A 12,744-nucleotide genomic window follows, 5' to 3' on the forward strand; every position below is an offset into this window, starting at 1 on the left:
TCAAATAAACTACCTCTCAACTTAGATGAGCCTGCCAGTTTCAGTATTCCATGCTTGATAGGAAGTCAAACTTTCCATGCTTTATGTGGTCTTGGGTCTACTGTGATTCCCTTCACTGTCTACGAGCCACTACCATTGGGTGATGTACGGCCGACTAGCATCACTCTCCACCTTGCCGATCAGGATCCGGCAGACATTTTGGGTGATATCCCTGATAGTTGGTAACTTCGCATTTCCAGTTGATTTTGTTGTCTTGGAGATGTAGGATAAGAGCTTTCCTATTTTTTTTTGGGGAGACCTTTTCTAGCTACTGCATGGGCTGTCATCGATGTGAAAGATGCTAAGCTCACGCTTCAATTTGGTGAGGAGAAAGTCTCATTTGACATTAGGTATATCTTCCAACTCACCTTCCTCACTGTCCAGACCATAGTAAGCAATATGAAACGAGTCACTTAAGCCCTAGTAAAAGGCTACTCTTTGAATCCCCTCTTTAAGGCATATAAAATTAGTACTCTTCCTAAGCTAGCTTAAGCATATCTCGAGCGAGTGAGTTTCCCTCCATCAAGTTCTAAGCGATCAAATAAGGTCCTTTCTCTTGAGCCAATGCCAATACCAATAGAGAGGGTCTAAACGAAGGATTCAAAGGAGGTTACCGGTTAAGGGGAAATGCAATCTCTGAGCCAGTTGGAGAAAAAAGGTAATCAAAGAAAGTTTCAGTTGGACTTTCCCTGCCAACCCTACCCAAATTTCATACCCTGCGGTTTTCGTTCCTCTATTGATATTTCGTTCCTCGAATCGAGACTTCCTTTGTCGAGGATCTCTGGTTTAGGGTACTCCATCGAGTTTAAGTTTCTTCTTCTAATGGCTGTGTCCGTCTAAGGTGGCTATTTGAGCGATTTAACTATCGCGGTTGTCTTGAGCTCTGGATTGATGGACGGAAACCCGGGGCTGGGTTCGATTTCAACTCGGAGATAGCCGGGTCTATAGTAAGAGCCGCTTTGTGAACAGCATCGGATGACATAGCCAGGGTAGCCGCAATAGAGCAATTATGCCTTAAGCCCAAAACTCTTCCTTCTAGGGATCAGATCAACCTAAAGCACCATCAGTTGTGGATTCATCCACAAAGTCTTTCTACTTAGCTCGTCAAGCGAAGTAGCTATCAACGGCTTTAGCATGACAACTAGAACATCAAGCCATGGTAAACTGCCAAAGCTTCTGCTATAGTATAGCACCAGGGTTCAGCCTTCTCCTTGCCGAGTTGCATCGCCCGCATCGTGTTCAATTGGAAAGTCTGGCAAAGGCGCTTCCAACTCCTGGTTCAGGGTCTGAGGTTACCAAACAAAGATGAATCCTGTGCAATCAGAGATTAAGCCATAAGATCCCACCCAGAAACTGGAAGAGTCGGGGGCACCTACCGAAGGAGTCTTCCCTCCATCGATTCAATGACAAAATAGCTCTATTGAGAGGGCCTTTGACAACCCTCTTGAATGTGGCTCGCTCCTAGTTTTTCTTCCCCCGCCCGTTCTATCTAGGCTGGTGGCTATACCAGATTTCGTGTCTGATCGAACTTGAAACTAGCCCATTGAGCTTCTTGGATTCCAAACCAGAAAGAAGGATCGCACACAAGAAAATAGAGTTGGAATGAAAGATGGGGTAAAGATGAACTTTATTCTCCTAGCTGCTCTCCATCCAGCAAGTTACTCTCTTTCAAAAGATGACAACTCAAGATTACCAATCAAAACCAACGCTTTTTCTTCTCCTATAGCTTCATCATTACATCTTTCACTAGTTGTTGGATGTGAGTGATGAGATCGATCCATGGAATTTTGACCTCACTCACATACTTTGGAAGATGAAGAAATTCTCTTGAATTTACTTATGGGCTGGCTCTACATGTGGTCAGATGGGTTCCCCTCTTCAGTCATTTGGTACCTCTCCAACGCTTCCTCCTATTCCTATTGATCAGATCAAAGCCAAACCTATCTAGTCTTGCACGTTGTCACCCACCGCTCTTACCAAAAACAAAGAAATTCTATCTTGGGAACTAAAAAAGAATCGGAATGGGAAGTATTTATTTCTTGATTCTCCGGCTAGCATCCTTACTTCCTTCTTCAATGGAAATTCTATGTTTTGGCTCGGTATAAACCAAAAAATGAGAAATTCTCTTATTTGTAGAAAAGTCTTCTTTTGGTTAAATCTGGAGAACCCAGTCGAAACTCTGATTCATGTTTGTGGATTTTAATAGCTCTCCTATCTACCCGGAAATGATCTTCTACCTTTACTGTCTGTGTTCTTTACATATCTTTTGATTTTTTTCAAATCATTGTGTCGTTACAAATTCAGTGGTTGCACCCTTGTGAGCAAGTTGTTGCCGGATTGGATAGGAGAAGTGAAACAAAGCTACGAAGGATAAAAATTAGCTGAAGAAGTTAAGAAGAGCATTAGTGAAGCGAGAGGAGGACAAGATGGTTGGGAAGAGGAGGAAGGGGTATTAAGGAAAAAAGGGAGGCTTTATGTGGGGACCGCTGGAAATGCAAGAGCCAGGATAGCACAAGAACTGCATGGGACAGCTACCGGAGGCCATTCAGGTATACTAGCTTCCTATAAGAGAACTAATAGGAACTTTGTCTGGCCAGGAATGGATGCCTCTCTTGAGGACAGACTGTGACGGTAAAGCAACAACATCAACTTGCAATGGCCCTCGTGCCATGAGACATGGATTTTAGTCGACGTAGATTGGATCGAAAGATCGCACTTCCGCTCTTCTCCTATCGGACTAGTCACTTCCCACTCTCCTCAAGTGAACAGTTTAGCCACTATCCTCCCATATACTCTGCTTTTTCATTGCTTATGAACTGGAACTTGTTGGTGCATGGATTTCACGTTTCAGCAGCACTTTGGTTTGTGCATGGTTGTGAAAAGAAGGCTTTCTATACACTTATATGAACTTCATTGGCGAAAGAAAGAGAAGCTTGCCTTGATAAAGCACAGCCTTTCGCACTCCAATAGGCATATATTGTTACAAGGTTATGCCCAAAGGTCTCAAAAACGCCGGTGCTACATATCAACGCGCCATGACTAAGATCTTCGATGAGATAATACATAAGATTGTCGAGTGCTATGTAGATGATCTCGTTGTAAAGGCGGTATCCTATGAAGAACATCTTCAACATCTCAGAATCGTATTCGACCGCCTAAGGCAACATGCACTCAAGTTAAACCCGTTGAAGTGCGCCTTCATGGTCTCGTCAGGCAAATTCCTAGGGTTTGTCATTCGACATCGGGGAATAGAAATCGACCCGAGTAAAATCAAGGCCATACTCGAAATGCCTCCTCCTCAAAACCTTAAGGAGCTGCGTTCGCTTCAAGGGCACCTGGCATACATCAGGCGATTCATAGCCAATTTTGTAGGAAGAATCCAACCTTTTACAAGAAAAACCAAAAAATACATTCCATTCTTTTGGGATGAAAACTGCCAACAAGCCCTAGATGGCATCAAAAGCTATCTCCTCAATCCGCCAGTCCTGGCTGCGCCGATACCAGGGAAGGAGCTTATACTCTAAACCACGGCCTTGGATGAATCTCTTGGGGCTCTATTGGCACAAGAAAATGAAAACGGGAAAGAGAATGCCCTCTATTACCTCAGTCGTGTGCTCGTAGGAGCTGAACATGCGTACTCTCCTATCGAAAAACATTGCCTTGCACTGGTGTTCGCTGTCAAGAAGCTACGGCACTACATGATAGCACATCGGGTCACCCTCATCTGCAAAGTTCACCCACTTAAATATCTCATGACAAGACCAATGCTTACAGGAAGATTGGCAAGATGGGGCCATCATCCTTACTGAGTTCGACATTGTGTATGTGCCGCAGAAGGCCATTAGAGGGCAAGCGATGGCGGATTTCCTAGTAGCACATCATACATATTTATACAGTAAATAAAATATGTCCATGGATGGGATTGCACGTAGTCCATTCCACCTTTATCTATCTAGGTTATCCTTCTTTCTTAACAAAGCAGAATGTGATGATCGATCCCTCTATTATGGGATTTATGTTTATACCAAAGCCTCTACTTTAGATATTTACGCTGATGAAGGAAAGCCTTGTTAAAGACTACTACTTTTGACTTCCTTTTTTGTACTCTTCTTTCATCCTCCTTACCGGAACGCTTTTCCTGGTTCAGAAGAATAAGATACTGAAATTGTGGCTTACATATGGAAAATGCCTTCATCTTGAAGCTACCAATGCACATCACGGTGAAATCATTGTCAATTAATTGTTAGATTCCCCATATCACCCATAGCCACCCAAATCTTTTTTTTTTGCCTCAAACTCTGCTGCCCTATCACTCCTCGATAAGTGTACTTACTCAGGTTGTGCACTTGGCTGAGCGAGATCTTCCCCTTTGGCATGAGAACCGCCTACCTACGCTAACGTAACTAATGCAGATGGCGGAAGTTAGTAGTTCTCCTATGCCAACATGAACACAAACGAAATCGTCGAATTTCGTATAGAAAGAAAAGGAACCACTTCTATTCTCTTTTCTTAAGTATAAGAGGGATAAGTACTTATTCCTGGCCGGCGGTATCATTGCTGCTCCCCGCCTAATGCGGATCATTGTGCAATGCTTATGTGAAATCTCAATCCAAAACTTCTTCGTTTCGTTGGAAAAACCAACGCCGACGTCAAGATCAGTCTCCTTTCCTGTCAAAAGTGAGCGAGCAGAGCTGAAAAAGATGGAGTTACCTGGAGATGAACAAATTCGATTTAATAACACAAACAGTACAAAGCGTCTCTCACGTCCATTCTTTTATTTTTGATTTTTCCCAACCTGCGTTGGATCCGCAGCTTGTGAACCGGCTTTTGGAAGGGGTGGAGGCACCTACCTCGAAAGACAGGGACCTCCTTTTAAAAATGTATGGAATTGCGCCCGGAAATACACAGGCTTTGCTTTTTGAAATCACAAAAATGGTAGAATCATACATGCGGCAGGCAAATTTGGTTTTGCCACCTGCATACGATGTTACCTGGTTTTGTAACCAGTTTCTGGGCGTGGATTCTTTTAAGGATCTAAAGGATACTTTCGTAGATTTACATTTCAAGGGGCGCGAAAGCTTAACTTGGAACACGGGCTTTGTTAATTTTTATAACGAAATATGGAGGGCCGAAGACTCCCCGCCGGGTAGCGCTGTAAGTGCTCCGAATCAGCTTTTTTTGGAAAACCCATTGGATCAATTTGCCATTTACCCAATAATTGATCTTCATGTGGGCAACTTTTATTTTACATTTACAAATGCAGTCTTGTATATGCTGCTCACTGTCGTTTTGGTCGTTTTTCTGTTTTTTGTTGTTACGAAAAAGGGAGGTGGAAAGTCAGTGCCAAATGCTTGGTCGAGCTTATTTATGATTTCGTGCTGAACCTGGTAAACAAACAAATAGGTGGTCTTTCCGGAAATGTGAAACAAAAGTTTTTCCCTCGCATCTCGTTCACTTTTACTTTTTCGTTATTTCGTAATCCCCAGGGTATGATACCCTTTAGCTTCACAGTGACAAGTCATTTTCTCATTACTTTGGCTCTTCCATTTTCCATTTTTATAGGCATTACGATCGTTGGATTTCAAAGACATGGGCTTCATTTTTTAGCTTCTTATTACCTGCGGGAGTCCCACTGCCGTTAGCACCTTTCTTAGTACTCCTTGAGCTAATCTCTTATTGTTTTCGTGCATTAAGCTTAGGAATACGTTTATTTGCTAATATGATGGCCGGTCATAGTTTAGGAAAGATTTTAAGTGGGTTTGCTTGGACTATGCTATTTCTGAATAATATTTTCTATTTCATAGGAGATCTTGGTCCCTTATTTATAGTTCTAGCATTAACCGGTCTGGAATTAGGTGTAGCTATATCACAAGCTCATGTTTCTACGATCTCAATTTGTATTTACTTGAATGATGCTACAAATCTCCATCAAAATGAGTCATTTCATAATTGAATAAAAACGAGGAGCCGAAGATTCTAGGGGGCTACAGCTGCGCTTTTGCAGCACTGAACATGGTTCCGGGTACTCAAGATATTGCGTTTGTGTTTGGAGAGGTGTAGATTGTAGATTCCAGCCGAGAAGACCAGGAAAAGATAAGGATAAAGAATGTCATATATCTCAGGAGCTAGATCACTTCCCGATGAACAAGTCAGAATTGCCTCAACAAAAATGGATGGAATTGGACCGAAAAAAGCCATTCAGCTTCGTTATCGATTAGGTATCAGTGGGAACATCAAGATGAATGAGTTAACTAAGTATCAGATCGACCAAATTGAACAAATGATAGCTCAAGATCATGTTGTTCATTGGGAATTGAAGAGGGGAGAACGAGCAGACATCGAACGATTAATTTCTATTTCTCGTTATCGTGGAATTCGTCATCAAGATGGATCGCCCTTACGCGGCCAACGAACTCATACTAATGCAAGGACTGCTCGCAAGCAAATTCGGAAATGAAAGAAGGCTACCGAAAGAACAAGCAATGGATTTCGCGCTCATCCCTTGCTAAAGCGCATACGTTTTCTTGCTCCTTGGTACTTGTCTGATCAATCACACTGTTCATTAGTTCACTTGATTTTTCGTTCGATGTCTTGAACCGCTTACTAATCACGTATACGTATAGTAGGCCCCCTTCGCCACTCCACGTCTGGCCCGTCTTGGTCTCGCTCACTTCGCCCACCTATCGTATCGGCTCGGCTTCGTCCATCAAGCGACAGCTTCTGCCTCTGATGGCTTCACTATCGCTCATGACTGGTAGTAGTTGTCTCTATGTAGTAGTCGGCCTTTGTTAAGCTTCGCCAGAAGCGACTAGTCGCTTCCCGAATGCCTCTTTCTTGTACTAATTAATGTGTATGGTCTAGTCTTTCCAATGCCTCCTTCCTTGCCGCCAACGCACGCTAGATGGAGAGTAAGCAAGCTACCTTGCTTGCATTGCATTCGTTAAACGGTAGCTTCCGCGCCCTTCCTGCCTGCTTCAATTGATGTGAATGATCGTGTCTTCGACATCAATTTCAGTCTGATTAGATATGTCATTGAAACAAATCTGTTTTGTCTCTGTTTTCTTTTCGGATGATGAGGATGAGCCAGCCGATCCTAACATAATTTTGGAGGAGCCGGACGACGAAGCCTCAAAATTAGATAAAGATGTCTCCGACGCGACCGGACTTCCACTAGATTTTTATAGGGGTCAGGAGGGAAAAGATATGCTGTTTTCTATCAGTCCCAAGCGGATACTCCCCAGCTTCCATGGTCCGCTTACCGAGGAAGAGATGCGGGAGGACCCAGGGCCAGAGCAAGTTGGGTTGGGGTATAGAGCCGTAAGCACCGTGGGGGTGACATAGGATGTGCTCGTACGGTTCATAGTTGGGTATGATATTCTCGTGGATTGTTGGGAACGTCCTCTATATTCGAAATATGCCTTTCTAGGAGCATTACGATCTGCAGATCAAATGGTCCCTTATGAAGTCTCTATTGGTCTTATTCTTATTGTGCGCCTTGTGAGCACGTTTGGATCCGCGAAGGCAATCGCTCAGATCTTCCCCTAACCCAACCCGGGAACGGACCGGAGGGAACCGCAGCATGAGGAATGTCCGCGTCTCGTCGCAAGGCTCATTTTGAGTTTTGGGTCATAGGGCGGGCAGTGCAGTCCGGGGCACAAGGGTCCTGGTACTACCCAGGTGCGAAGAACCCCGGAGGCGACTGCAATGAGCAAAAATGTAACTCACCGGCCTAAACGACGAGCAAACACTCGAACGTGAGAGCAAGGGATCACCCAACGAATGGACGAGCTCCAAGGAGGGAAGAGAGAGGGAGGCAAGAACCATGCTTTCAGAGAAGTGGCGGTCCGAATCCACTCTGACAAAAGAAAATAACAGACTAAGCCGTGCCGTAAGGGGGCATTCTCCACACGGGACGGGGCCAAGGCCTTCATGTATGGGTGACAGATCGGCCATAGGAGTACTCCGGGATATACACCAGGGCAACTAATGTCGAGCATACGATGATGCCGCCCGTTTTCATTTCGTGAAAGTCCCCGGCAGAGGAAAGGGCTGTAGGTGATGGCGCGTTCTGCTTCTTAGGGCGATGAAATCGTTCCTATGGGATCGTGCGTGGCAGCTGGTATAGATGATGATGAAAGGCGGGCCGCTTGAACCGGGACCTATTCTCATAATAGGCAGCAAGCAAAGCTAAATAGGAAAGGGGGCGACTGATGACTGCCTTTTTCGTCAGAAATCCAAAAGGGTGGAATGTGGAGCTAATATGGCTGGCTACAAGTATAGCCAAAGAAAGATGAGACGAGACGGACTGTCAGAGGACGCAGCGGGACTACCAGGGGAAAGCCCGCCCCCGCTAGCTAACATAGATATCTATTCTCGGTGCGCATATTCGAGATTTAGAATCTCTTTCCGACCAGGCCAGGCCGAATCGGGCCACCACTTGGGATGGGAATGGCTCAGCCCACATGCATCATTTGATGAAAGCACTCCAGTCCAGTCGCCTCCGATCAGCGGCTTGTCAACCACCGGACCGTAGCTCCTCACCAAATGCCCCTGCGTTGGGGCAACACAGCACATGACTAGTTCGCTCAAGGACCACACCCTCTCGAGAGCAGGATGCCGGCCGAGATGGAGCGCCAACCTAGACTTTCCTTGGGCTTGCCTTGCCCCAACATCTAAATAAAGGGCGGGCGCCGAAAAGGAAGCAGTGACGCCTTTTCGACGAAAGCTTAGCTTGGTAGGCGCAGCTTACTCACCCTACTCCCTTAGACAATGCAATGCTCTGAACACGAAAGTTTGCAGTTCAGCCCTCTTCTCCCATGCAGAGTCGCAGGCAGCGCCTCGGATAAAAGCACGGACGAGCCACATGCAGGGAAACTTGCACGTGTGGTTCTGGCCGGGGACCCCAGTATACTGTACTAATATGTGTAGGTCCCTGTAATTCGAGTGAGATTGTCATGGCGCAAAAGCAGATATGGTCCGGTATTCCCTTGTTCCCCGTATTGGTTATGTTCCTTATTCCTCGTCTAGCAGAAACTAATCGAGCTCCGTCTGATCTCCCAGAAGCGGAAGCTGAATTAGTTGTAGGCTATAATGTAGAATATGCGCGGGATGCGATCCTTAATAGTTCACTGTTGGCGGAAGCCAATGTCTCGGGGACTCATTCTGACTTAAACAAGGGGTGGGTCTTTACCAACTTCCAAATCCAAGATTTAGGGAAAAAAAGAGGGGCAGGGCACTCTTCATTCTTCATTTGAAACTCATGAATGTCGGGTCGGAGGTTTTTGCCTTGTTATCAAAAAGGGAGTTGGGTAAAGCAAACTCCCTCCTTGGACGAGCACGGGGCTTAGTCAAGTAGAACCGGGTTGCGCTGCTTGATGCTCCGATCGAAAACAAATCAGTGGGGCCATGCCGGTACGACAGAATATGCGTTAGAAAGGTCAATCCCTCCCCCCCCCCCTTTTGATTTTTTTAATGAAAAACCGGGCCGAACTTCTAAAAAGCAGCCCACCCGCTTCCATAGAACAATATCGCGGCAACGTAGACCTAAGTGGATTTATTGGATCCCGGGGAACCATCACAAGTACGGCCGGCCTATAGAACGAGAATGCCGTGTCGTCCAGCAGAGCTTAGAAGAAGGTGACTCGGAGCCTAAGGAAGGTGACTCGCGCAGACAGCTGAGTCCTTTTCAGTAGAAAGGAATAGCCAAACCTACCCAACTGGCTGGTCAATCTCAGTGATCTTATCGGCCGGCAAAGCGAAGACGGACGACCACGGTCCCGACCTTACCAGCACCGTAGGTTTACTAATCAATGAAGCCCCTCAACCTACTATCTTTTCTTACAAACTCAACCAAGCCTAACCAAACCCCATGCTCACGACATGTTCTTGATATTGATTGAGTTGGAGGGAGTCAGAGACTACCACGGAATCCTTCCATAGTCACCCCGGTGACCTTCGTCACCAAAGCGTCACGGCAGTTTCCAAGACCCCTCATATAATCTCCAGTGGGGATCAGTCGGAGCACGTAGGAATGCCGACCACTACATAAGCCACGTCTGGCTGAGGCGAGCAGCAAGCGGGGGAGAGTATTTTGAAGTACAAGAACGTTGGGGTGGGACGCTAGTACTTAAACTAGGGTTGCTTCTTAGCGCTAATCTTGCATTTTTCAGCAGTTAGTTGTAGCGCGCTTTCCCTCCTTCTCTCATTTCGAAAAGATTTGGCAGTATTTTCTTATGATGACCTGGTCGAGAGAGTACGAAACATCGGTGTAAAAGATTGAGTGGGATGGTTATAGTAAGGGGCGAACCAAGTGCTTGCGCGAAGAAGCGAATCAATCAGAATGGAGACAAGGAAAGGAATTGAGGCCCGGCCCGGTAGCGATGCCTCTCACGCGGATGGGAGTTACTTTTCTTTATCACCGTAAGCGTTACGAAATGGACCCGCATTCCCCTTTGCTTTTCTTTTGCAACTAAGCTTAAAAGAAACATAGTAGTCTTTCAAGCCATTAGAAAACTCATTAAGTGCTCTGTTGAGTGAATGCCTGTTGAGAAGCTTAGGTCATACATTTCCAGCTAATTAGAATACAACCATGAAGGTGGGGTTCGAATGCCATACAACTATTTATTCTGGTAAGTAGGATTGGAATGTAGTCCCTTTTTATTGGATCCGCCGCTCCGTTAAGTTAAATTCAAAGTAGGTGTGGGTCTAGGTAGAGGAAGTCATTAATCAAGTATCAAGTATTGTTATAAATATCGTATATAGTAGTTGCCAAACTCACAAGCATCACACACTTCGATCTACTTTATTGAATAACTTAGCTAGATAGAACCGACTCAATCTTTTAAATGAAAGAAGCAATAATGGCATAATTTCTGTCTCAAGACCTCTTGCAGCTACAGCCAATGCAGCACCTCCTTGATCAACATACCACATAGCCCATTACGCCTTGCTCCAGTCGCAGTATAAAGAGAGACTAGAACCTACCGGGGAGCCCTCGGCAGAGTCCCTATCGTTGTTGCAACAATTACACACAGAGTTCCGGAATTTCACATTTGTGAGAAGAAAGGGTATGTGTGTTTGAAAGGAGTGGTGCAAGAACGTATTCTGAGCCTCAGTCAACACAACTTGTTTCGCCTTTTCCGAACAGCATTCTTATCAGGACCCTCCTTTATATAAACCACTCGTAGATATATACCTGCCTGTGGCCTCAGATGAATACATCGATAGATAAGAAGGGAAATGCATCATCTAGAAAGGCTTACTGAGGTTTAGGGACGTTTGTGTGATGGATCGTACGCTTAATCACGACGACTTGGCTATTCAATAAAGGACGGAGTCAACGTGAGCCTTAGGGTCCAAAAATATTCCATTGGTGTCAGCTATTAGCGATTATTCAAAGTCGTAATGGTATAAATTATTGGTCAATTCCACTGATTCTTCTTTCCCGTTCCTTCACTGGCTATAGCGCCTTACCTCTTCTGTGACTTGTCCTGAGATGAGAAGTATCAAAAGTGCCGGGGTTTGGGTTTATGTCATGCTAGACTCGCGTTTCTCGTTCTTACGCCGGGTCCGCGACCTTACAAGGATACACAAGCTGGTGAAGGTTTCGGAGAAGCAGCAAGCTGTTCGGATTCAAGTTAGCTTTGAGCAGGCCTCGGGCGAGGAAATGCTTTGGCTGTGCCAGGAGATAGTCGGCTCAGGGGCTTTTGGGCGGAGCCAAAGTGGTCCACATACGTATCATTTCCATCATCACAAGATCCCCTTTTTCTGTGTGCATAGAGATAAAGCGTGCTCTTATATTTAGATAAGAGAGAGATTTTTCTCAGCGCTTCCCCTTATCGGCTTGATCTTCTTCTGCCCCTCGGTAGAGTGAGTCTACTTAGCGAACTGGCAGGACGCGGAGATCGATTGATCAATATGCATATCGAGCATCTATAGTTATTCTCTCTTCCCAAAAGATATCTCAAGTCGCTTCCAACATTTTGATGAGTAAGGGAGGGTATTTTCAACAAGATAACTATGGACGACCATCTTCCAATTTCCAATCTATATCTTTCATTGGGTAAGTAAGGGGAATAAGCAAGAACGGTGGAAAGCTTAAGCAAGTGCTAGTTCCTTTGCTGCGAATGGGTGGAATTGGTATCCCCAAAAGGTTGTTCTCTTAAAACCTCTGGCAAGGGGGTGTGGAAGAGTTCAAGTCTATCCCTTTGGTTAAGCTACTATTGTTATACATCTCTACTATTATGGGCCACCACTTACTTAAAGGAAGTCGAGTACACATCTCCTTCAACCTGAAGGGCGAGAACCTGCAACGACGTAACGTTTGAAAGAAAAGTAACCAGCATAGGAGGGTGATCAGAAAGCATACGACTCGAGGGAGGGATGGCTAATCAAATTAGAATGAAGATTCCGCTCTATATGATAAACGTTGGTTGACTTTGATATGAAGTGTTGATTGTGTTTTCTATTCGTTCAGACCCCGATAGTGCTTCTCGTTGTGACTGAAGGAAGGTTCATTCTGTGCAAGATATATGCTAGTTTACAAGCATGAGACCCTCCTTTCGGGCCGGTAGACAGAGGCCTCAGTTCCAACGAAATGGGGAGCAAAAAGAGGTCGTGTCATACCATACAGATGAAATGAATGAAAGATATTCCTGTTGTTTCTGTGGCTATTAGTACTTCGCTCTGACCACATCAAGAGGAGTA

At 45.2% G+C, this 12,744-nt stretch overlaps 1 pseudogene; it reads left to right on the plus strand.

Moving 5' to 3' along the window:
- The first annotated feature begins 4,289 nt into the window (after nucleotides 1-4,289).
- On the plus strand, nucleotides 4,290-6,321 carry LOC141041870 (ATP synthase subunit a-like; annotated as a pseudogene).
- Nucleotides 6,322-12,744: the final 6,423 nt, after the last annotated feature.

This window comes from Aegilops tauschii, chromosome 2 (genome assembly GCF_002575655.3).
Source record: "Aegilops tauschii subsp. strangulata cultivar AL8/78 chromosome 2, Aet v6.0, whole genome shotgun sequence".
Taxonomy (NCBI): domain Eukaryota; kingdom Viridiplantae; phylum Streptophyta; class Magnoliopsida; order Poales; family Poaceae; genus Aegilops; species Aegilops tauschii.